General features: G+C 37.6%; 2 long non-coding RNA genes across 3 annotated transcripts; one reads left to right on the top strand and one right to left on the bottom strand.

Annotated features, from left to right (window-relative positions):
• The first annotated feature begins 953 nt into the window (after positions 1-953).
• On the top strand, positions 954-3,749 carry LOC145824477 (uncharacterized). Its single transcript, XR_014366002.1, has 2 exons — positions 954-1,425; positions 1,495-3,749. It is a non-coding gene; the product is annotated as an uncharacterized LOC145824477 (long non-coding RNA).
• A 17,246-nt stretch (positions 3,750-20,995) lies between these two features.
• Positions 20,996-26,516, bottom strand: LOC114268447 (uncharacterized). 2 transcript variants are annotated; one of them, XR_014366003.1, is made up of 4 exons: positions 26,352-26,516; positions 22,992-23,097; positions 21,706-21,843; positions 20,996-21,619 (listed from the first exon to the last, which is right to left on the bottom strand). It is a non-coding gene; the product is annotated as an uncharacterized LOC114268447 (long non-coding RNA). The 2 variants fall into 2 exon arrangements; XR_014366004.1 differs by having other exon boundaries at positions 22,992-23,042.
• Positions 26,517-26,582: the final 66 nt, after the last annotated feature.

The raw sequence follows: 26,582 nt of genomic DNA, 5'->3' as shown, positions 1-26,582 counted from the left end.
TTTTCAAAAAATTTTATTTTTTATTTTTTGTATTTTAATATTTTCAATGAATTTTTTTAATTTTTAGACATACCTAACATAAATACACTTAAAAAGTATATAATATTTGTAAAAAAAATCTTCAAAAAATACACTAAATGCCAAAAAATATAAAAATTTAATATATTTTCGTATTTTTGTGTATTTATTAATTTTTAAAAATATTTTACTATTTAGATATATCTAAGTAAGCTGCATCTAAAAAAGTAAAAAAATTGCTTAAAATTTTAAAAAAATTCAATAAAAAAACACAAAAAAAACAAAAAAAAATTAGTTTTCAGAAAACTGAAATCAACTGAATGGCATTTTTATTCAAAATGCAGGTGCACATGAAGGAGCTGTTGATGTAATTAATCAAACTCATTCTGAAATTGGGTCTCGTACCAGCACTATTTTTAAAATTACTTTTTTATTAATAGCTTTATTATTTTTCATACTTAATTTTATTGCTAATTTTTAATTATATATATAATTAGATTTTGCTATTATAATTGCAGGTGATCATCAAGGAGTTGATGCAAATGTCGAGCAAGCTAACATAACAAATCATTATGAAATAAAGTCCACATAATGGTTAGTTTTACATGAATTAAAAAATAAATATGTAAAAAAAAATATGCACATTTTTTCTATTTTGACTTTAAAACTATTGAAAAATATATTGATAAAATAAAAAATAAAAAATACACAAGCTAAGGTAGCGTTTAGTAATATTTATGTTTTTGGTTTATATTTACAAAAATTTTATAAGTTGATTTTTGTTTATTTTTATAAAAACATAAATTACAAACGCGTTTGGTTTGGACAAAAATGTTTGAAAAATTTTAAAAACATAAACTAAAGAACATGTTTAAAATATTTATATATATATATATATATTTTTTTTTATTATTTATGACAATAGGATCATACACATTATAATAAGTATCCATAATAATCATATTAATACAATACCAACCATAGATAACCATATTGATATAATACCAACCATTCTGATCGCATCTCAGTCGTCAGATTCGTCAATGTTGGGAACCTCTTCATCGACGAACCGCGTCTGACACCACCACACTAATCAGTCGCCTGTGGCCGTCCTCTGCTGTCACCGCCATCGTCAGCAACGTCTTCATCTTCAGATCTGAGATCGTGAACAGATCGTCATCCTCATCATCATCTTCATCGTCATCTACAGCCTGAACCGGAGGACCACCAGAGTTATAAAGCACTTCTATTTCATTATCGATGTCTTCTTCCTTCTCATCATCGTCAACTAAGATTTTTATTTTTTTTTTGGAAGGGCAAAGTGGTCTACTAAATTTCTCTCTCTGGCTTTTGTGATTTGGAATTTGGGATAAAGTTGATGTGCTTTGGTGCTTGTTCTACATATATGTATGTGTGTGTATTTGATTTGATTTGTATTTTATTTTATTTTTTGATTTGGTGTTTGTTATGATTTAGGGATCTGAAAATGGAGATGGAGAGAGAGCTAGTGGAGTTGGTTGAACTCGCGAAGAAGGTGTCGGACTCTACGGTTGCCGAAAGAGCTTCGTCGAGAGGTCCCAAGGTGGATCGATGCATTGATCAAGAAGCAAGTGTAAATCAACTCTCTGCTTGTTGATCTGTTGATCTTTGTGTTCTCCAAATCTCAAGCATTCACTTCCATTTGATGATGATGATAATGATGATGAAAGAGAAGCAAGATAGAGAGATAGAACCAAGAGAAAGAGAGATTGACCTAAATCTTCAAGTCTTCAAGCTCTCGGTGAAACACAAAGAACAAGAGAGAGATAACTTTTGATATTACCGTTGTATTTTGGAACTTGAAAATTGCTTCTACCCAATTTCGAACATGGCACCAACTTACTAATATTGTTCCTTCGCGTCTTTTTCAGCTTCCGTTTTCAGTTTAAAAACCAATGTAAACTCATTTTTTGAGTTTATAATTTTTCCTCAAATTTACAAAGTGAGACAACTATTTATAAACTAAAAAAAATTATCAAACAAGTTTTTATGATAGTTTTTAAAATTTTTGTAGATATAAACTGAAAACTAAAAACAAAAACGTTACCAAACAACCCCTATGTAATAACCAACATTATTATAATAGATCATAACTAAAAAGCACAAAAAATCATAACTGGTCATATAATACACCAAAAAATATCATATGATACACTTTTTTTTTGAGTGTATATTATGTGCCCTATTTGGCACAACTTATAAGCAGCTTATTTAAGCTTTTAGCTTATATTAAGCTATTTTAGAGTGTTTGGCATAGCTTATCAAAACAACTTATAGCTTAAGTGAAGCTATTTTTAGCTTATTTTCGAAAGCAGCTCGGGGGTTGCTTAACGAAATTTGACTTATACGGGGCAGCTGGTAAGGGGGGGCTGAAATGACTTAAGTGCCATTCCAAAATTGAGAAAATTACAAAATTGCCATGATATATACCCTCTTTCCCGTTGCCCTAATCTCCTCTCCTCTCACACTACTCTCCTCTCTGCTTCTCATCTCCTCTCTGGCGACCGATGACAAACTTTTCGACATCTCCAAGATCGCAGCTGATCGTGCAATTTGGCCCCTTGTTTTCCATTGATCTACATAAAAAAGGTAAGATTTCATACCCTTTGTATGTTATATAGATATATATTTATATACACATCGATTTAGGGTTTTTTTTGGTTGCTTTGTGAAATTGTACGAGTTATTACCTCGTTCTCTCTCCCTCTCTCTTCTTCTCTTCTCTCTCTGATTACTGTGAAATGGTTTGATACCCTCTTCTTAGTCTTTTTTTTTTTTTTTTCCAATTTGGCCCCCATTTTTTTAATTTATTTTTTATTTTTTGTTTTAGTTAAAGATTTCATTTAGCAAAAAAAACATCAATTGAAATTGCTTTCCTATTTTTCCCCATTTATGCGTATTGATCACAGACATGTCTGCCATGAATAAATAGATGAAACCTGTGTTTGGTAAACAAAAACAGTAGTTTAGTCAGTTTTATTTACTTTTCTCTGAGATAGATTCGTCCTTTTCCCTTCTAAAGGTTGTATTCCTATTCCTTTTCCCTTTCCTTTTTGTCTTCTTGAAACCTGTCTTTGGAATGTGCTATGTTAATGAGAAAGATTAAACTCATGCTATTAGTAGAGCTTTGTTAAAGATGTTTGCTTCATTAATATTTTTCATGAGTTGGTTGTCCAGGAAAAGAAAAGCACTTGAATTGTTGTCATTGGCTATTCTTTCAATTACTGCTATGCTTTCTTCTAGTTTTATGAACAACCTTAGGGGCTGTATTATTGTGTTCTCAACTGATATGCTCAGAATCTTAAAAGAAGGATTTATTTCTTCTAAATTGAAAAAGACATTTAATTTCTTCTTCAAATCTAAAAATTTATTTTTTTTACTTATGTTAAATTGCATTACTGCTTATGATCCAAAGATATAGGTTCATAGGTCTACATATCTCTTTGTTTAGATGTGGTTAGCAGAGAAAGTTATGAGCCATAGTAATGGTACCAAGACAACATGTGATAATTTGTAGCTTTATTTGTATTGACTTCCAATTCTTTGTGTATCTTTGATTCAAATGAGGAAATTTTAAGTTTTTGTTATTTGAAGAATTGTAAGTTTTTGTTATGTAAATTAATAAATTTTATAATTTTTGTAATATGATATCTACCATATTAATGAAACAGGTCTGGTTTTACTTTCCAAAATCAAAGGGTTAATTTGTAAGTTTATATGCTTTTGTTGTCAGCCCTTGGTTGAATAAGGTCACAATTTGAGGATGTGAGCTCAAATTTTGTGTTAAACAATATGTGACTCTCTCTGCCTTTCTTCCTCTACTTGTTGAACTGTTAAGAGTCTCTCCTTCTAGGAGATGATTCAGTTTACCAGGGGCTTGGACGCCAACTACTTCCTTGGGGAGGGAGATTATGTGACATTCATCCAGACACATCTGATGCCTCCTTTGACGGGTGCTCATGCTCGCGCAAGTGGAGCAGCAGATGTCCCTTAGACGAGTAGGACCCGGGGGAGGAGGGCCAGGGCTAGAGGGGTTCCTTCTGCTGGATAGGCTACTGGCTAGCCAGAGATCCCAACCACACTAACATGCTGGAGGCCGGCCGGGACATCGTATCAGTTTCTGATTGAGCCAGCAGAAGCTGGGCATAGATATGTTTGAGCTCACAACGCACCTCCGGTATGTATCACTTTTTTTCCAATTTTTTCCATTCTCTTTCTGACACTTGTTCCTTCCGGATATTGATCATTCTCAATACATTAGCAGGCACTCCCAAGGTACACTGAAGGACTGTTCGAGCTAGTAGCCTCGTTCGAGAGCATGATTCTGAGAACGGAGGCACTACTCAGTCTCCACGACATTCAGGTATTCTTCTCCTACTTCCTACCCACATTTTAGCATGTTCCACACTGTTGTGCACTGCATTCTGACTGAAGCATTGATACTCATCTCACAGTATGCATTTTGTCCCTTTTCACATCACACTGCTATGCTGCACTAACACACTTTACTATACTTGCACAGTATCTGGCTCGTTGCATTCCACAATTTTTATCATACTGCATCTGCAACTATACTTTGTATTTGATGTGTCAATACTGTATCTTTTCAGGTTCCAGCCATACCGAGAGCACCATCGGCAGCAGTCGCGCCTACACCATCACCACCTTCTCCAGTAGCAGAGGGGAGAGAGAGACAGCCCCCAACACATAGCCGAGAAGGACGCCGTGGTCAAGGCCGGAGGAGCCCTTCAAAGCCAGTGCTGAGTGATGACAATGCCGAGACCAGTGGCTCTGAGGAGGGGGGAGAGTCTACAGTCTGAGTTCTCTGAGAGTGGAGATGGTGACAACTCTAGATCTAAGAGTGGAGGTGATGCTGAGCCAGGCTCCAAAGCAGAGAGCGGCGACGATTCCCGTTCCGATTCGGTATCTGAGTCAAACAGCGGTGCAAATGGAGACAGCTCTAAGTCCCTGCCTGGGAAGAAGACGAAGAGGGCCTCTTAAGCCTGAGATAGCTGGCATTGATTTTCTTGTATTTTTGCATAGTTTCTTTTTGTTAGTAGTGTTAGCATTTTGTACAGCTTCAGACAGGTTTTATTTGCTTTAAAAACTTGTTTTGCATTTTTGTAAGACAAAACAGCTATGATCGGAATGAAAACCAATTTTTCCTTGAAAAAGTGTTGTATTTTACATCATGAGCACCATTTAGCATGGAATGGAGATTGAACGTGATATTGAAAACTGAATACTTGTATTGCCACAACAGTCTTAATCAGGTAACGAACCGACCAACAATTAAAATTTTAAACACAACATACAGCTCGATAATCGAAATAGCAACAACTCAATAAACAAAACAAAACAACTCGATAAACAATAAAATAACTCGATAAACAAAACAAAACAACTCAAATACAACTCAACAGCTTGCTAAAACTGAAAATGACTCAAAACAAGACCTTAGAATGCGTAAAGAGTTAGAACAAAACACATGCTTCCAGCATTCTCAGCACACAGGGGGATAGCAGGACAAACAAGACAGTTGTCGGCCATTTGAAGGACTTGCCAGCCACATGCCGATCATGGAGGAAGTGTGCCGACCGCCAAGAGTGGCCTACCGGCCATTAGTGGTGGTCGGCCGACCACCAATGCGCAAAACCTCTAGATTGTTGATAATTAGCTTTCACTCACTACCTTATCTTCTACAAAAGGTTTGGACCTCGTAGTTTTTTTATTTCAGTTGTAAATTCTTCACCAACGGAGCTATTTCTTGCTGAAAAACTCTTAGATTGGATTGCAACTTTGGATGGCTCGGAAAAGGTGAATTTTTGAGGTTTTGGCGTAAATGCACTATTCCCGCTGAGCCGTTTTCCACTTTGTTTTCCATTCTTTCATGCCGCAGCTAGGTGTTGGAACCCATTTACACTTGTCTTTAGCTTTGGGGGACAAGAGATATGCCCGACAACCGAAGAATTTCAAGTGCTAATGGAGTCCCAGCGCAATGAGGAATCTTGCCTCAGCCCCATTTTGGTCACATCCAAGCTTTGGGAAGGATGTGCGGGCTCACTCTTCACGAAGGTCGATCCTTAGTTCACAATGGAGAGCTGGATATTCCCGGTTTGATTCATCAATTTTCTGATGCCGGAGACCAAGGTAACCGTCTTTGGCGGTGTTTTCGACAACACGCCCTTTGTTTGTGCATGCTAGCACATTTCCTCCTTGCCCCTAGTTTCGACAAATCTAGCATTTGACTCATCGAAATAGCCCAAGGCTTGAAAGAGGGCAAGAGTTGCATTGGTTTGGTGTTGGCCGAGACTTTGATAGGCTTAGACGCCTTTCACCGACAAGAGCCAAGTAAATTTGCAGGAAGTCCACTACTTCTTCAGGTAATGTTTCCCACCCTTTCTTATATATGTTTCTCACACCACTCGGCATTCATGCTTTGTTTTTCTCTCAAAACCCTTTTCTCACTTTTCTCTCAACATACATCTCTCTATTCTTTAATTTCTCTTTTCTTTCATCCCTCCCCAGATATGGCTTATGGACAAGCTGAAGGTAGTGGACTCTTGTCCCGCATACTCAGCCCGAGCATACTTTTTCCGCCAACAGCTAGTTGATTTTCCGAATGAAGGATGGTGGTGCCATTGGATGTGGAACAGGTCTGCTGCTGACATTGCTTAGCGTTGCCCCTGGCTTAATCTGATCAAAATGGGCTACAGCATGGCTCGGCAACCTGGCATTCAATTGATTGGCCTAACACACTATGCATTCTACTTTCTGTTTCGGTTCAGAGTCAGTTTGGACATGATCAGACTTGCCCAGAAGAGGGGGTAGAGTACCCAGTTTCATTCCCAATCTAAGGTTCACATTTGGCTAGGTACCTCACTGCTTGGAGGACGAGAGAACTTCTGGCTTTTGTCCCTAGTTTCAGCTGCACCCTTTCTAATGAGTGCCTGACTTGGCTCGAAGATGAGGCACAATTCGGGCCCACTTTGGCATTAGAGGCTTCCACAAATACAAGTGGGGGACGCAGGAACACCTGACTCAGCTATGCCCCAAGTTTATTACTTTGATCTTACTTTTCAAGTTTTATACATGTAATAAAAGCAGCTTTGATTTGTATCAAGAGTTAGAGAACTTTGTATTGAAATCGATGAAATTAAAGTTGTGAGCACTGAAAGTTTTCCTTTTGGACAAAAAATGGTCTAAGTTGTAAAGGTAAAATTTGAGCAAAGTCAACTTTTATCAAAACTTTTCAAAACCATTTTCGATAAGGATCACCACTTGACATGAACGGAATCTATCCTTGAGATGTACAACCCTGAATCCAAATATCACAATTGCCCTTTGTTTGAATAACACTGCTCAGCACTGTAACCAGCTCTTTGAGAGGATCACAACCGAACATCCAAATAAAGAATGGACAAGGATAATCTGATCAAACACATGGAGAGGACAGTTGAGTTGCAGGTGTTTACGGCCGAACTTCATAATAAAGTTGCCTACGTATCCCAAATATGGAAATCAGGCCTTACATAGTTCGGTTTGGGTTCACTCGAGTATTAACTCTCTCCTTTTACGCTCTAACTTTTGCCAAGGCTGCCTTTTAGAGTTTTCAACCTTGCGAGCTCAATTTTTCTTTATTTCCAATTTTTTGTGCTTTAACTTTTGCCTAGGTCGCCTTTCCGAGTTTTTGGCCTAGCGAGCCTTTCAGGGATAGTATTTCTTCAACTTGTCCATGTTGATCGGTTAGGAAAATTCTAGGCCATCCAAGTCCATAAGAATAACAGCTCCACTCAACTAGATAGTTTTAATGATATAAGGACCAGTCCAATTACGTCTGAACTTGCATTTAGGGTCATGAATAGGAGCTTGGTTGTCTTTTAGCACCAAATCCCCTTCCTTGAGATTCCTGGACTTAACCTTCTTGTTAAAAGCCTTAGCAATCCTGCGTTTATAACCCTGAACATGGTACAATGCTTTCAGCTTTCTCTCATCAAACAGCATCAGTTCTTCGAACCTGCTCTGCCGCCAGTCTGCCTCTGCTATCTGACATTCAGCCATAACCCACAGTGACAGAACTTCTATTTTGATTGGTAGAAGAGCTTCCATCCCATAAACAAGAGAGTAAGGAGTTGCCCCAATAGATATTCGAATTGAAGTCCTATAACCCCAGAGTGCAAATGGTAATTTGTCTGGCCAGACTTTGTAGGTCTCAACCATCTTCTGCAAAATATGCTTGATGTTCTTGTTGGTGGCCTCAACAGCTCTGTTGGTTTGCGGCCGGTATGTGGAGGACTTATGAAAAGCCATATTGTATTTCTCCAACAAGTCGATCATTTCTTTCTTGAAATGGGAGCAATTATCTGATATGATCTTATTTGGGACTCCATAACGGCAAATGACGTTGTTTTGGATGAACTTAGCCACATGTGCTGCCTTCAACATTGCATAAGACTGAGCTTCCACTCACTTTGTGAAGTAATTAATTACCACCAGAATGTATTCATGCCCATTTGACCCTTTCGGCGTGACTGCGCCAATGACATCGATTCCTTAGACTGAGAAACGCCATGGTGAAGTCATGATGTACAACTTCGACGGCGGAATGTTCATGCGATTTGCATGAATCTAGCATTTGTGGCATCGCCGAACAAAACCGACATAATCCTCCTCCATAGTAGAACAATAGTAACCTTGCCTAAGAATCTTCCGAGCTAACATTACTCCGTTCATGTGTTCTCCGCACTCTCCCCCATGGATGGCCTCCATTAGGCGCTTTGACTCCTCTGCGTCGACACAAAACTTGTGCATTCCTAGATAACCCCTCTTGTGCAGTTTACCTCCGCAAATGATAAATTGAACGGCCATCCGCCGTATTGCCCTCTTACCTTTGGCATTTTTCCTGGTGGATAAACCTCATTTTCCAAGAAGTTCCAGATATCATAGAACCAAGGGTTTTGATCTTGCACTTCATCTATTAGGGCGATAGACTCGTAAGTCGACATATGCCTCTGCTCAATAATGATCGGACGCATCTGGACTCCAAACGAGATGTCTATCATGGAAGATAGAGTTGATAAAGCGTTAGCAAACCTGTTGTTCTCTCTTAGTAGATGCGTAAAAGTTAGCTTCTCCAACTTAGGAATCAGAACATCCAGGGTCTAGTGATAAATCTTCATCTTTTCTTCTTTGACCTTCCAGTCTCCTTTCACTTAAGACACAACTAGGTTCAAGTCCCCAATGACATCCAACCTTTTTGCCCCTAGTTCCAGGGCAGCTTCCAAACCAGCGATACACACCTCATATTCTGTTTCATTATTAGATACCTTGAACCGAAGTTTGAAGGCTAAGGGTATATGGGAATTGTCGGGTGCTATCAGCAACACCCCTATTCCATAACCGTACTGATTAGATGCTTTGTCAAAGTACATTGTCCAGATCTTTTCCTCGACTTGCAGAATAGTTTCATCTGGGAACAGGTATTCTACCGCTTTATCCCCTTCCACTGGGTGATCTACCAGGAACTCAACTACCGCTCTCCTTTTGATAGACTTGCGAGTAACATACTTCAGATCAAATTCGGAGAAAATGAGCAACCAATGACCTAGCCTACCCGTAAGCGTTGGTTTCTCAAAGAGATATTTGATGGGATCTAATCTCGAAACCAGAATTACGGAGTAAGCTAACAAGCAGTGCCTCAACTTCCTAGTAGGCTAAGCAAGCTTTTTCTAGCAAAGTGTGACGGATCTTATAATCCAACATTTTCTTGCTCAGGTAATAGATGGCTTTCTCCACCATATCCTCAGATTCTTGAGCAAGCATGCATCCTATCATTGTGTCCGTTACTAATAGATACAAAATCAAGGGCTTCCTCAGCTTTGACGCTAATAACACGATTGGATTCTGAAGGCACTGCTTTATCTGCTCAAAAGCGAATTGACATCGATCATCCCATCGGAATTTCTTTCCTTTCTTCAAGATACCAAATAGTCGTTCACAAGTCAAGATTAATTTAGAAATAAACCGTCTTATAAATTGCACTTTACCCAGAAAGCCTTGCACCTCCTTTTTAATCATTGGTGATGGCATTTCTAGGATGGCCTTGATTGGAATGATCTACATTAATACCTCTCTGTGTAATCAAGAAACCCAGCATTTTCCTTACTGTTACGCTGAAAGTACACTTTGTGGATTCAACCTTAACTGGTATTCTTTGATTTGTTGAAAAAATTTGTTCAAGGCGGTGTAGTGGGCCTCTCTTTCGTTGGACTTGACAATCATGTCGTCCACGTACACCTCGACCTCTTTATGGATCATATCATGTAGAATTTTGGTTGCAGCCCATTGATAGGTAGCCCTGCCATTCTTCAGCCCAAACAGCATCACCCTGTAGTAGTAGGTTCTCCACGGCGTAGTGAAAGCAGTTTCCTCTCTATCCTCGAATGCCATCAGAATCTGGTTATACCCAGAAAATCCATCCATGAAGGAGAGCAATGCATGGCCTACAGTGAAGTCCACCAATTCATCAATGTGTGGCAGAGGAAAATCGTCGTTCGGACTGGCTCTGTTCAGATCTCTGAAGTCCACACACTGAATTCTGTCATCTTTCTTTGGCACTAAGACAATGTTGGCCAACCAAGTCGGATACTCAGATACTAGTAAGAATCCTACATCTATCTGCTTGGTGACCTCCTACTTAATCTTCAAAGCCCAATCCGGGCGTACTCTCCACAACTTCTGTTTGATGGGTCGGGCCTCGGGGTCAAGAGGGATCCGATGCTGTAAAATCTTAGTATCGATTCCAGGAATGTCTTCGTAGGACCACGTGAAAACATCTTTAAAATCTTTTAATAAAGTGACTAAGCGCTCGCGCTCCTCCGAAGACAACGTGGACCCGATCTGAACCAGACGTTGATCCTTCTCAGTACCCACATTAATAGCAATGATTTCATCAGCAAGGGGTTTTGCAAACCTCTCCTCCTCCCGATTAATCAAAATTTCAAAACTACAGAAATTCCTTCTTCATCGTTTTCATCAAAATTTTGAAAATCATGATCAATACAATAAACAAGAGGCACAGAGAAATGCTCAGAATCTGCAGTGGCATTCTCATTCAAAAGGTCTAGCTCATCTAGTTCCTCGATTACAACTGACTCAAAAGAAAAAGAAAATGACGACCTAGACAAGACCTCGGCATTTGGGTTATCAACCCAAGGAATACCGAACCCAGACTCAGAAGAACCGAAATCTGATTTCGACTCTACAGACTCTGTGGAATCAGATTCTAGTTCACTACCCAACTCAGAACTACTAGACAAGTAGCCCTCCTCCAGCTGCCAAATGAGGGATTGTGCATCAGATGCATCCAAGATGCTGCTAGAAGGGTTTGCATCCAGTTGGTCTCTGATCATGGAAACGGTCAGGTTATCCCCCAAGCTCTCTAAGTTGATCTGAGGATCCAAAAAGAGACATGTCAGTGCTGCTCCTATTTCAGACTTGTTGCTGTCAGAATCACTTGTTGTGCTTTTTGCAGCCTCAGCATTTAGTTCAGTCTGTTCCTTTGTATCACTCTCTTGCAGCTACAAGTCAAAGAAAATCTCAAAGCCAGGAACCTGTTGCTTCTCAGAGTTGAAGCAAGGTTTGGGGAAACCACAAAATGGGAAGTCTTCACGCTCCCGAACAAAATGACCATTCAGGGTTTCCCGAATTGGTCTGTACACAAGCTCGTAGCGCTTCCCGGTCTACTTAGCTTTGGCTCTTCCTGCCATTTCTTTCCTTTTCCTTACCCAGTCCTCTTTGGTGGGCGTATAGCCAAGGCCAAAGGCATGCAGATTATGTGGCACATCAGCCAATGCAGTGACGCCCTTCCGGCCATTTCTTCCTAGTCCCATTCTGGGCATGTGCTGTAGCTTGTTCATAAGGTATACAGATTGGGCGCTAACATACAAGTCCTCATTGATGGCCAAAATATTATGCACTGCTCGGGTTTCAGCCAAGGTAAACCCAGCAAGGAAAACATCCTCTTCGCCTTGCACGATCTCCAGCACAGGTGTAGTGACCTCTGGCGGAAGATGTATAGATGAATTTTCGAAGACTATGGCTACCCATTTCCCATCGGGGCACTTCAGCATTTGATGGAGGGTGGAAAAGACAAGTTTCACTTGGTGTAACCAGGGTCGCCCAAGTAGTACATTAAAAGTGGCCGGAACATCCAGGACATTAAACTCGATATTCTGTTGAGTTGGGCCTACCTGTACTCTATTCTGTACTGTCCCCATTACCTCTCTACTTGTATTGTCATACGCCCGAATCATCTGGGCTGTAGGCACAAAATCGGCCAGTTTCAGACTAATAGCATAAGTCGTACGACAAAGACAGACGTTAATTACTGACCCGGTGTCAACCAATACCATTGGTATCCACTTTTCTCGGCACTCTATGGATATGTATAGAGACTTGTTATGTGCAACGCCTTCTGGCGGTAATTCCTTGTTTGAAAAGGTCAAAGTTGGCACAGTGCCTCCTAGGAAGACTAATCCTACCAGTTGTTCCAGGGTGGTATCGATGGACAACTTAGCTTTATCCATTGCTGTCAATACAGCCTATCTGTGCATTCGCGAAGCCATAAGCAAACCCCAGACAGATATGTTAGCTTGAATCTTCTTTAACTGTTTCAACACAACCTCTTCCTCTAACTGTTTTTCCTTCTGTTTCTCTACCCCTTTATCCATCCCGGATGCCTTAGGTTGAGATGCGGTGGTTTAAAGTATCGGCCACTTCTTGTCATATGGTTTACCTTTTCCACATACCAAGTGTTGTCAAGAAGGTCTTCACCTCAATCCTCGTCAGTGTGGACAAGATGCAGATCATCATCTTCCCACCATATACCTCCAGCAACCGACAAGCAATTGTCTGATTCCGGTCTAAGTGTTGTCTCAGCAGAAACATCCCCCATAGGGTGTGAGCTATTTCAGCTTCCTATTTGTTTTGTTCCCTTTCTTTTTCAAACCACTTCAACGAGGCCTCTTGCTCTGTATCAGCGATGCTCACGGCGCCCAATTCTTGAGTTAAATTCTTGACACCGGTGCCCTCTAGCAATTTTCCTTTGTCTTTGGCCATTCCGACCACTATAGTGGTTCCCGTTTTCTGTTTTTTCAGCTTCAATTCAGTTCCCTCATCTATATCGGGTTCATCACTTAGCCACCCAGAATTGTCTGTCGATCCATTTAGATTGCACCAATCAATGTGTACGTCCCCTTGATCTTCCTCATCAAAGAACTGCAAATTGTTTATGTCTTCCTCTAGGTCGGCTAGATCATCTAATCCCTGATTTGGCCCATCCTCTCGAACTACACTGACCTCCGTCCCAGTCGGCAACACCACTTTCAGCTTAACTTGGTTTACTGGAACAATATAACAGCACGGGTTGCACACCTCTTCAAATAAGTCCTCAGAACCCTCAGGCAATAGACTATTATTCTCCACCAAGGCTGACCTTCCTTTATCTTCCACTGTCACCACCACTGGTTCACGTTGAAGTGAAGACGTGTTCATCATGCACAAGTCCATGCTCTCATGGATGAACAACGCCGACTTAGATAGGTGAAAAGGAGTGATGTATATACTGGGGTCATAAGGGATAGCCAGCGTATGGATGAGGTTTATATGCCAGGGTGGAGGGACTTGGTTATGTTGTGGGAGAGGATTTGTAGTGACGTTGGGTTATTCGGGAGGTGCTATCACCTTATTGTCAATGAGATCTTGAATCTCATGACGCAACCAATAGCATTGATCAGTATCATGACCGTGCTGTTGGTGAAAAATGCTATATTTGGCCGGGTTGTGTCTCGAGGGGAGAAGATTGGGTAGAGGGCGGGGCTCTAGTGGTTTAAGATGTCCCTTTTTTTATCAGGACCCCTAGGGCTTTGGATAAAGGCATGTGGAGCAGAGTAAAGACCCTTTGAGATCGGGCCTGGCCGGTTGAGGTTTGCAGAGTTGTGTTAGAAGTGTTGGCGAATGGGTTAGCAGTTTTGGGTGTAGTGTTGACCATGTTTACATCCGAAGGCCATGCAAAAGTGCTACTGCTCGTGTTTACATTGGAGTTGTGTGTAAAGGGCCTATTGGGCTGTTCCTTCTCATTGTCGATCAGTCCCTGCTTTATCGCATCCTCAATTTGAACCCCTATTTCATGAAGCTCAGCAAATGTAAACAAAGGCAAGACTATCATCTTCTATAATAACCTCCCTTGCAAGTTACGGACTACCATTCTGATTTGGTCCTTTTCAGACGGCCTGATAGTCATCATAGAGGCCTTAGCCCTCCACCGAGTCACAAAGTCCGAGAAGCCCTCCTTCGGCTCTTGACGGGTCACTTCAAGATCACGGGTAGTGACCTCGATCTGGGTATTGTAGGAGTACTGCGCGATGAAGGTCTCGGCCATTTCCTCCCAATTTTGTTTCACGGAGTCTTCTAACTTTGCGTACCAGATGGCTGCTATACCTGATAGGGTCCGACCAAAAAATGATAACTTCTGAAGTCTGGTGAGACCCATTGGTCGTAGGATATTAGAGAATAACCGTAGATGGACCATAGGATCCCCGGAGCCGTCGAATCAGAATCGGTCTATATGCGGCATCTTGAGTCTGTCCGGCAGAGTCATTGCGGCGTCTATGTATCCATCCTCAATATCAGGGATTGAATTCACACCATGCGCCCGCTTGAAGAGTTTTTCTAGCTTGTTAACTTTTAATGCAGTGTGGTCAACCTCGAATTCAAATGGCGTCTCCATTTTGTAAACAGGTGCTTTGGAAGTCTGAGGTGGGATCGGATCTGCCAGAATGCCCATATTCTCTTGGACATTGATTGTAAACCTGGGTACCGGCATACCTGCTGGGGGTGCATGGGATGCAGAGGCTACTGCCGGTTGGGGTTGCTGTTGCTGAAGCCTATCTATCACTTCTGTTTGGCGGGCTGCGACCTCAGCTTGGCGGGCTGTGACCTCAGTTTGGCGGGCAACATCTAGCTGCATAGTCTCAATGGTCTACTGGAGCTGACAAAACATATCTTCCATGCTAACTAGGGGATGTTCAACTATTCAAATTGGCAAATACTCTCTTTCTGGAGTAGAAGTAGAAGACTGGGCCTGACTAGGCGTAGGCAAAGTAAAAGGTGACCGATGGATTACTGAATTCTGCCTAATCCTCCTCCGTCTGGTAACTAGTGGGAGTGAAACAAACACTGGCTATCCCCTGACAAGATCCCCGGATCTACAAATCTTTCTGACACAGGTCCAAAGTACTTGGGGGGTAACAGAATCATCTGAAGCAATGGTGAAAAACTCTTTTGCAGAAAAAGAAATAAAGCAAAGGAAAGCAGAAATCAAAAACCGCACAGCACATCGACTCAGATACTAACAACACACAGTTGTAATCAAAAGCTGGAGAACTGCACTCAACACTGATTTCTACCCCAAAACTGATGCCCAAACTTGCAGCTGATACATACATTCCTGTAGAGTATCACTCTAAAAGCACATAACAATTAAGTGAGAGCCAAAACACTCCTATGATGGAGTAGGGTCACCCTGTCGTAGTTTCGTCAGGAACTAGGGTTCACTACTCAAGCAAAGTGTTTCACACAATCCTGAATTCGGGTGAGCAACCTGTCCTAGTTTGGAACAGTCTCTACGGCTTCCGATATGCAGGTCAAAAAGGGTACCTCAGCAAGACTACCTAATATACCTCTCACACCTAACACCAAGAAGTGACAGGTAGATCAAATGGTACAGCGGTAGTCCAGATTCAAGGGTTGCGTTCCCATCGTGGCAGAGCCCGCAACCGGTTAGCCTTTTGGCAAGCTTTTCCAAGCAAGCCTCCAGCAAATCGTTTAGGAATAGCAGATGGCAAACACTGTGACTTAGGCGCACCGATGCAAATGCAAATGCAAAAAAACACATAAGTGTAGATAAAATAACATATCATGAGTTCGAGTCAAGTTCTCTAAATCCCCAGCAGAGTCACCAGAAACTGTAGCTCAGCTTTTTTGCGCCCCCTTTCGGAAGGTTTGAAAGAAAGCCCTATAGTTCGGATTTGCCACTAATCATAGTGGGCTTAAAATGGGTTTTCCACTCAACAAAGTGGGCTTAAAACGCACATTTGTTGAATCATTCCAATTCAAGCAACAAGCCGTCATCCACAGGCATTCAAGCAATTTAGCATTTAAGCACGTAGCCTCATGACAAGCATGCTAAACATGGCAACATTCACACTTATGCCAGTATGCTAAAGCATAAAAACTCGCCTAGTACTCCAAGCTAACAAAATATGAGTTAGTGAAATATGCATGATTCCTAACTATGTTAAGTGTCTAATGCAACACATGCAATATACAATTAATACGCTCGACTACTAATATGACATATGAATCGATTTGATAACATGCGGTTAAACACATATTCAAATAAGTATTGAAATGGCAATGCAGTTAGAATGATGCGTCGAGCCTCGGTGCATGCGATACAAATGAATGGATGCAAGTATAAGGCATGCTAATTTGAAATATGATGCTTCTAATCTAACCATTGAAAGCGATTAAATAAAAGAAAGAAAGACGTGGGGTTGAAAAACATACACACACGCACGCACTCTTATTACAACATTACGCCCCTTGCAAAGAAGGGTCCGAATGAATAAAGCTAACTAGCTAGCTAATTAAGCTAATTATTACAACACTTCGAATGAATAACAAGCTTACTCTAGGCTAGTTAATTAAAACAATTAAATAATTAACTATCTAAACTAATTAAATATTATACAGCAAACTAATTAGCTAAATACTTAACTAATTATTTACAAAGCAACTAAACTAATTAATTACAACATGAATTAATTAACTAATCTACTTAAATTAACTAAGCAAGTTAACTAAAGGCCTCGAGAGGCGAGGGATGCCCAATGCATGCTCGGTTTCCACCCGAAGAACGCCAGTTGTTTTGCTTCCAATTGCCTCGGTTACACACTCCATGCAGTGGTCCTCCTTCTTCAGATCAACTCTGCTTTACTTGACAAGCTTTCTGCCAAATTTTCATTGGTAGCCGGCTGGCCACCAACAAGAGGTGTCGTCCAACAGTGGTGGCCTGCCGGCCAGTGGCAATGGCTGACTGGCCACTGGTGATGCTCCTTTTCTTGTTGCAACCACTACAACAAGTTGGGTCTTGAATGACGAAATTTTTTTGTCTTCAAAGAGCTAATTTCGTCACTATAGATATTTGTGAGAAAATATTTTTGTCACCAGTTTCGTCATTGAATGTTTGTCACTAAAAACCACCGTGACGAAAAATAATTTCGTCACCAATGAAATTACTTCAGTGACGAAATTTTTTGTCGCCAATAAAACAAGATTTTGTTGCCAAAAATTCTCATTTTCATCACCAAATAATTATTCAGTACCATATTTATAATTTTAGTTGACGAATAAATTTGTCATACGTGTTGATCATTGATGAAGAAATAATTTCGTCACAGGAAGATGTAAAGGTGACGAAATTTTTTGTCTCCAAAAGTCAAATGGGTGACGAAATATATTTCGTAACAAGAATTTATATACGTGACGAAATTTTTAGTCACCAAACAACAAAATCAATGAAAACTTTCATGTATAATTTGCAATAAATTTTGTCACAAAAAATATTTATTAGTGACGAATAATCACTTTGTCATAATAACAAGTACAAATGACGAAACAAATTCATCACTAAACTTGTTCCATATTTTATATTTCAATTTAAATTATTATTTCATAAATATCCTGCTCATATCCCAATAGCCTTTTAAATGTGCTAAGAGATCCACTAGCTTTTATACACCACTCCACAAAAAAATTCACTAAACAATTGTATTATAAATCAAAATATATCCATCAAACAACTTTAATAATAATCCATTAAGTGTAATAAAAAAATCATCAAAGCAAATCCCAAAATGAACTAACGTGGAGTCCAAAAAAAAAAAAATCAACATTCAATTTTGATTTGCAAGTACAACTAAGTATTAGTTCAGTAAAAAAAATAATTCAACACTTGATCTTGATTTGCAAGTATGCTTCCAAACGTCATCAAAAACCAATCTGCAAAGAAAATAAATAAGAAAAATATTAACATATTACCAATTACATTGTATAGACCTTTCTATCCATGTCAATACAAATTGTGTACACAATGAGTCTAACTTAACAACCAGAAGTTTCTTTGTACATGGCAAGCTCCTATTAATCACATCACTAACTTAGAGCAACTCCAACACTGCCTAGCAAAAATACACGAGAGTAAACACATAATTTTGTCTCTATTTTGAAAAAAGTTCATTTCCATGCTGTAACTGTATCCTATGTATTAGTGATAGTCAATTTTCTTGTCTTACTAAATATAACAATAAAAATAATAATAGTAGTCAATATAGTATTTGTCAAAAAGTGTTAATAGTCAAACTACTTATAGTTAAATTAGACTCTCCATACCATTTAGCAACCCACTATAGTCTTAGTAGCACGGACACAAATAAGCAGTGTCCATGTAGAACACTGCTTCAATACCTACACTTGGACACACCTAGAGACTTAAGATACTTCTTGGTTGTGTACATTATTTAAATATGCTTTGCAACTTTGGGGCCTCGGCTAACACTTACTCAAACACAAAGGCAACAATTGTAGCCATACGAACAACCTTATTAAAAGGATGAACATACCCAAAAGCACCCAAACATTTATTCAAATAAATAGATAAAGGAAGAAATGCAAGACACTGGCATCATAGACATGGCTGCCACAACTCAAGTATGTAATGGACATTTTTTAATTATTCCCATGTTTATACGCAATTTTCATTATTCTAATGTTGTCGCCATGTCTATGTCTTGTTTTAGTATTTATATCTATGTTGTGTCATGTTCGTGCCAAGTGTCTGCGTCTTTGCTATCAAGAATCTGTTTCTGAGCAAACAGAACTTTATTTTCCTATTATGTGATAGGCTGTTACAGAATGAACAAAAGTCCACTCATGATTGCTTGAAAACATTTTTCAAACTTGAGTTTTCAGCCAAAAAAGATTCTCCATCCAGAAAATAAAAGATTATAATGGTCTCTAGTAAACATACAACATCTGCTAAATATATGTAGATCATGTATAGAGAGAAAGATCAGCAATTAATGCAGCTATGGATGTGACCAAAAGTATTTTGAAATGGAATTGCAATTAAGGCAAATATGACTTTCAAAAACAAACCAGAATTCTAGAGAATATGAAGCCTCTAACTTCTTGGCTGAGGTCTTCAGTGTGAGGATCTTCAAGAGTTACACATGCATCTCCAACATCATATTGTTTAAGAATCTATTCCTAACTCAAATCAAAGAACTGAAACACTGTACCTATAGGAATAAGATAAGGACAATATAGATAAGTTAACAAATAATAGATTAAATTCACACATTCTGAAGTAAAATATCACAATTTAGAAATGCACAACTTTGTTGGAAAGGCATCAAAAGAATAGTTGACTGGCACAAATTATTTTAAAGAGAAAAAACAAAAGAAACTCCTTATCAGAGAAAAACAATAGGGTATTAGGATAACTTTTAGGGATACTCATGCCACCCATAATTCAGTGTCATAGAACTGATTAATAAAAACTACAAGGTATGCTGCATAATTTCAGCTTAGAGTACAATTCATATTTCTATAAATGAAGTGGAAGACAGGTTTCCAACGACACCATCTATGGAGTTTCATAACCGGAAGAGAATGATAGCTAATGGGTAGGGCTTATTGTTGTTTGTTTGTGTAATGGGAATAGTTTTCCTCTGTTCTATTGTTGGTTTTCTTTAATATTGTGTTTGGATGATGGATTTGAGGGGGATTTGCAAAGCCCTACTCAGTTCCAAATCCAAATCAAAATCCAAACATGTATCCTAAGGGATTGGTGGGAGATGGTGTTAGAGATGGTGTGTTTGTGGGTTCAATGGTGTGATTAGGGAGGGAAAGAAAATGCAGGCATACATACATCTTTGAGGACATATTTCTCTGAATGTATGCCATGCCGTTGTGTTCAAAATGTGAAAGCAAAAAATATGGTTATTGGCAATTTAACACTGAATTGGTAGGTTTTTGGGACTCCTTGTTGTCAGCATCACAAACACCAAAGCTCCCTAAGGTAGAAAGGAACACAATTATTTAAAACCAGAATTTACCCTTCCTGCCCGATCTGCTCCTGCCTGGAATTCCTTCATCTTCATTGATACTAGAGAAGAAAAATGTGACAAACATTAGACAGTTACCTAGTCATGAAGAGCTCTACTACGTAATACTCATCACGATTTGTCAATTGCTTAGTAAAATCTTAATATTATCATACATCTATTCTGTCAACAATGATTTCAAGGCTTCATCTAAATACTCATTCATATAGGTGACTAAAAGTAAAAATGGTACATAATCGGTGAGACTAGTTTTTTCATATGAAAAGAAGTTTTTGAAAGAAAGATAACGAAAAGAAAAAGAAAAATATTAGCCTCAATATACCTAAATAGGTCCTAAGTTTCTTCAGGAGCTTTGAGGTGGATGCAACAGGTTTATCGAAATGATATCTGTGTTTCTAAATGATTGTTATAGCTAAATGATATTTGTGTTTCTAAATGATATTTGACTCAGCTAGTTGTGGTTGTTATAGCTAAATGATATTTGTGTTTCTAAATGATTCTATTTGTGCTTTACATAGGATTGCCAAAGACATGTAACAAAACAAAGGACAGCTTCATGTACAAAGTGCAACACATAAAAGCAATTACGAATAACTATCTCTTCACATTATTGTCACTTGTCAAGCTAGTCTTAGGTTTTTGGCAATAAAACAAAATGTAAACGACTCAATGGCATAGACCCCTTTATGACAAAACAAAGGAATTCAATCTATGAACTACCATCTAATTAAGCTACACCACAGTGGAAGATTAGGATCTCTGTCATTGTAGTTGTGCACATGTGAACAACTCATTGCAGGCCTACAGGCCCAAGATGGACCCTTGTTGATTGGGATTCAATTTTGGATTGTAGAGCCTAGTTAAATTAATGGCATGATTAGAATCTATGAAGCCTTTGGCAACATTTGCACTTGCAGAAAGTAGCTTTCTACAAACTCGAAGCAGCATTCTCACACTATGCAGCAAAAACAGAGTAGCATCTGATATCCACTTCCACAGATAGATATAAATATGAGGAAGCATTATTGCTAGTAAAACTTTTTAAGTTTTATTTCTTGCTAAATTTCCTAGGAACAAAAACTCAAGCAATAATAACAGATAATAAGGAATGATGCTTATTGATAGTACCTTTGCAGCAATAGATTCCGTTGTATGCTTCCTCCATAGATCAGGTTTCCGAGCTTCAAATTCCTCTCTACTCATGATGGGGGGGTCCAAGATCGTAACAAGCAACATAGATCATACCAAGATCTCAAACAGGTTAGATGGAAAAGATGTTTACAAGATAGTCTCTTCACCTTTGCCATTGGTTCCTGTCATTTGCCCACCCGTCAAACAACTTGGAGATTAACAAAAAATCAAACAGGGAATTGAGAATAAACTAAGCTAACAAGCTCACCCTACAGATAGCACATTCATCATCATATGCTTCAATCTCCTCAAGTGTTGCATCTGGAAGTGCTCCATGAAGGGCGCCTAAAGCTATCTTCAACCTAATAAATCCTTTGATACGTTTTACAATTGCACCTAACAAGGCCTGGTCAATAATATGAAGTGTTAAATAAAATAAACATGAAATAATAATGTTGAAAAGTCCAAGTCAAATGAATGTCAATATATTGCTACAAAAAAATAGCAAGAAACTTTACACATATATTTAGGAAAAGAACTACATCCACAAGATGAAATTTCATGCCATGAAGCCACCAGATATGCACATAATGACAGAGGGCCATCAATAACGTCATGATGTCCAGAAGAAAACCCAAGGTCCGTATGAGAATGCCTTTCCATTCACAAAATGAACCTGCACTCAAATTCGTTAAGTTACAATAATGACAAATCCAATCCACAACAACAATCAGAGGTACCTTTGGTCTTTAGCAACAACATCAACAATAACAATAGAAAACGAATGATTGGCAAGAATCGTGGAAAGCCATGGTCTTAGAAAGAATTAATAAACATATAAACATTGCCAAGACAACCCACCAACTAAAAACATGTCAAATTAAAATAATCACAAACATATAAACCTTTAAGAAAAAAAGATAGAGATTGGTGCATTTTCTTGACATTGACACTAACTGAGCAGGCTAGGCATAGGTAAAAAGGTCCTGTAGAGCTTTTACTATTGCACCAAGCAACAAACCCCCTTATGTTTATAGGAAGGAAAAAAAAAAGAAAAGAAAAGAAAAAAAAAGGAAAAGAAATTAAGAAAACTATACAGTGCTATGCTTCACAAAACACATCTTCTTTAAAGATCATAAAATACTGGCTTAGAGGAAGAAAGAAAGAAAACAGCAAAATAAATGTAGCACTATTTTTTTTTTTTTTTTATGAGATATAAGTTGACAAGAAAAAAATGGTAACATAGTTGGCTTAACATGTTTTACCTGTTTATTCAAATAATTTTATTTTTATAGGGGGGAAAAGGGAAAAGAATAGAAAGAAAACTACACAGTGCCATGCTTCACAAAACACATCTTCTTTAAAGAACAGGGAATACTGAGTTAAAGGAATGAAGAAAGAAAACAGCAAAATAAATGCATCACAAAAAAAAATGGAAGCTATAAGAAAATAAGGAGAAAATGAATAACGGGACCAGAAAGCATGAGAACCCCCAACCACTTGGTAACACAACAGCAAAATAACATGGCTACATAAAAAAAGTTCGCAAACTACCTGCTATTGATATATCAAGGAGTTTGGACCTTTGGCATTTTGTGTTGTTCCCTGCCGAATCATGGAACCATATATCGAGCAATTGAAAACCATGAATCACAATAGCCTACAAAAAACAATTTGCAAACCAAAGAACCTTCAGCCTGTGTTTATTATATGTTCCACGGGAAAAATGTTACATGATCTACAGATAGATCTATCCATTATGAAAATGAAAAGACTTCCCAATAAAAGTACCTGTAATGTCTCAAAAGCAATACTAAGAGGCTTGAAAAATAACAACAAAAACATATACGATTCTAATGTTCTATATATCACTAGACACATCTTTATCCTGTAAGCAGCCCAAAAAAAAACAAGAATACGTAAATGAGAAATTTATGAATAACCAAAAATTGGAAAATGGAGGTGAAACTAGCATGGACATTAACTCTTGTGATTCGCAAGAGGGGAAAGTTTAAAAATTTTCATTCCTAATGTTTAAGATCAATTGTTAGAAGTTTAAAAATCATCATTCCTACTGCTACCGTCATTAGTTGAGTAGTAGGCAATTTATTGTCATTAAAATCTCAAGAGTTTGATAGCAATACTACATACATATGGCCTAGTGAGAGACGATTCATTCATCATTCTTATTCTTAGTGAGAGAAAACAGAGAAGAAGGCCATATATATATACACACACAAGTTCAATCCATGTAATAATCAGAAATTGAAAATCAAAAAAAGAAAATGATAGTGTAACACCTTGGAACTCACTAAAACAACAAATTAACAGCATACGAAATACAATATTGATCAAACTGTGCGAGAAAACAATTTTTCATCTCTAACACGCATTAGATTAGATATACACACACAAGTTCAATCTATGTAAAGAATTCTTCAATTCTAACACGCATTAAGATATATATATATATACGCACAAAAAAAGTTCAATCTATGGAATAATAAGAAATTGAAAGTTCAAATTGGAGCTATTACAGGTCAATTACGGAGATCGATTACGATCAGAAATTGAAAGTTCGAATTGGAGCTCTTACAGGTTGATTACGGGGATCGATTGCGGAGAGAGAAAGAGGGGCACCAAAATTTGAAGAAGATTGAGCTCCCAATATGCCTTGGAGCTCCCAACTTTAGGGCTGAAGATTGAGCAAACCCGTTGAAGAGAGAATGAACAAGTTAGGGCTGAAGTGAGGTCCTGACTTTTTAATCGTTAAAATGATAAAAATATTTGGTCTCAAAACGTTTTTAATTGATAATAACGAAAATATTTGGTCCTTAAAGATGATAATAATATATTAGCAACCAAATTTATTGGTCTAAAAAAATTATGTAAATATTAAGTGAGAATATTAATAGTTATTTTTACAATCTTATAAGTAATTATCATATGTTTAAATTTGTTCTTAAAAGATTATTTTTAGCGACCAAATTTACTTAGTCTCTAAATATTAGTCTCTAAAAGACTAATTTCTTGTAGTGACACTTCCTTCCCTTTACAATATCTCATTTGAATTCTTAAAAACTTTTATGCTCTATTACAAACAGAATAGTCATTTTATAAGAGGTTAATATACAATAAGTTTTTCAACAACATTGGGTTGATGGGTTATCTCTCGGAAATATCTTCAAACACTTGACATGCAGAATTCTTGTATGTTTCCTGTCACAAACAAGAGGGGAAATCCTAACAAAATAAAAAGATTAGACAAATGTTGCAATCAAATAAAAAGTGAAATGATTGAATCTACATACCATATGGAGAATTACTACCAAACAAATCATATACCACAGTAAATAAATAAACATTTAAGGTGCAAAATCCTTTGTAGTTATAGGAAATATGCAGGAAAATGAAAGCCATTACATTGAAGTTCAATGAAGTAAATAAATAAACATTTAAGGTGCAAAACTACAAAAAAGAAGACGTGAACTTCATAGATATTATAGATTGCATTACATAATGAAAAAATTGGAAAAACAAAAACAAAAACATAAAATTGATTTGGACAAGGTTAGAGAACACTTGCATATTTCAAACCCATTTCAAAACTTGATTCCCATTTAGACTATTGAAACTCATATAAAAAAAAAAAGACAAATCTTAGGGTGTGTTTGTTTGGACGGACTGGATAAGGGGGGATTGTAATCCATCGGACTGTTAGTCCCGAGATACATTGTCCCGGGACTATTTGGTTGGATTGGATTTGTATCCTATGTTTGTTTAGTCATGGGATTAGATGTCTAGATTGGACTATTTTTAGTAAATCCAATGTTTGGTTAGACGGACTGGATAAGGATAAATGTTCAAAAGACTATTTCACCCTTATAATCTATAATTTATAATTTAACAACACTAAAAAAATTTAATTTATAAGGCCACAATTTTTAATTTTTTATTTTCAATTAAATTAAATTTATATTTTATATTTTATATTTTTATTTAATATATAATTTTAAATAACGACAATAAAAAAATAATTTTATTTGATATATAAATTAAATTTTCAACAACACTAAAAAAATTTAATTTATAAGGCCATAATTTATAATTTATAATTTATTATTTTTAAATAAATTTAATTTATAATTTATATTTTTTATTTAATATATAATTTTAAATTAACAATACTAAAAAAAATTATTTAATATGTAAATTTAATTTTTTAACAACACTAAAAAAATTTAATTTATAAGGCCATAATTTATAATTTATTATTTTTAATTAAATTTAATTTATAATTTATAATTTAAATTTTTTATTTAATAGATAGTTTTAAATTAACAACACTAAAAAAATAATTTATAAATGTTCAAAAGACTATTTTACTCTTTTCTAATTGTTCACTAAGTAATAGCATGGAGGGTAAAATAGACATTTCACAAAATAATCCCATGGGATACCAATCCCAAAGTTTCTATCCCACACCCCCCATGGGATAGGATAGTCCCATGTTTGTGGGACTAATAGTCCGGGGGGACTATTAGTCCGGAGCAAAATTTTTCAAACAAACAATGGACTATTAGTCCGGACTAATAGTCCAATCCCACCCTCTTATCCCTCAAAACAAACATGCTCACTAAGCATGGTGTCTGTTAGATTTTTCTTTTTTTTTTCTTTTTTAAATATCAAAAAAAAGAGAAGCAGGGGGGGAAAGCTCACTACCTAAGAATTTTATATATGTAAAAAAAAAAATCAAAACCCCCCACCCAGAAATTGTTGAATCAAATGCCCTAATTCAAAACCCCCCACCAGAAATCGTTGAATTGAAATCCAAATAGTTTAATCAAATGCCCTAATTTAAGAAGAGAAGGGTTTAAGAAAAAAAAGAAACAAACTCTAGGTTTAGAACCTTACCAAAATTGCAGGTCTTTCCCAAGCCAATGAGTTTCGAAGGGTTGTAAGGGAAATGAAAAGCACCGTCTATGGCGAAGAGGGTGGGTCTCTATTAGGGAAGAGGATCCGAATTCAGGGAAGAGAAGGAGATGCAAAGGTCGTTCCCATGAGGTGTTTATCATTCTCGCAGAGAGAGAGAGAGAGGGGGGGGGCAAGAGTCACAAAAGAGAGAAGAAGAAAAGAAAATTAATT

This window comes from Camellia sinensis, chromosome 4 (genome assembly GCF_055761805.1).
Source record: "Camellia sinensis isolate YWXY chromosome 4, ASM5576180v1, whole genome shotgun sequence".
NCBI classification, from domain to species: domain Eukaryota; kingdom Viridiplantae; phylum Streptophyta; class Magnoliopsida; order Ericales; family Theaceae; genus Camellia; species Camellia sinensis.
Note: the sequence above shows the minus strand (reverse complement) of the source record. Positions and strands in the feature narration are given on the sequence as shown.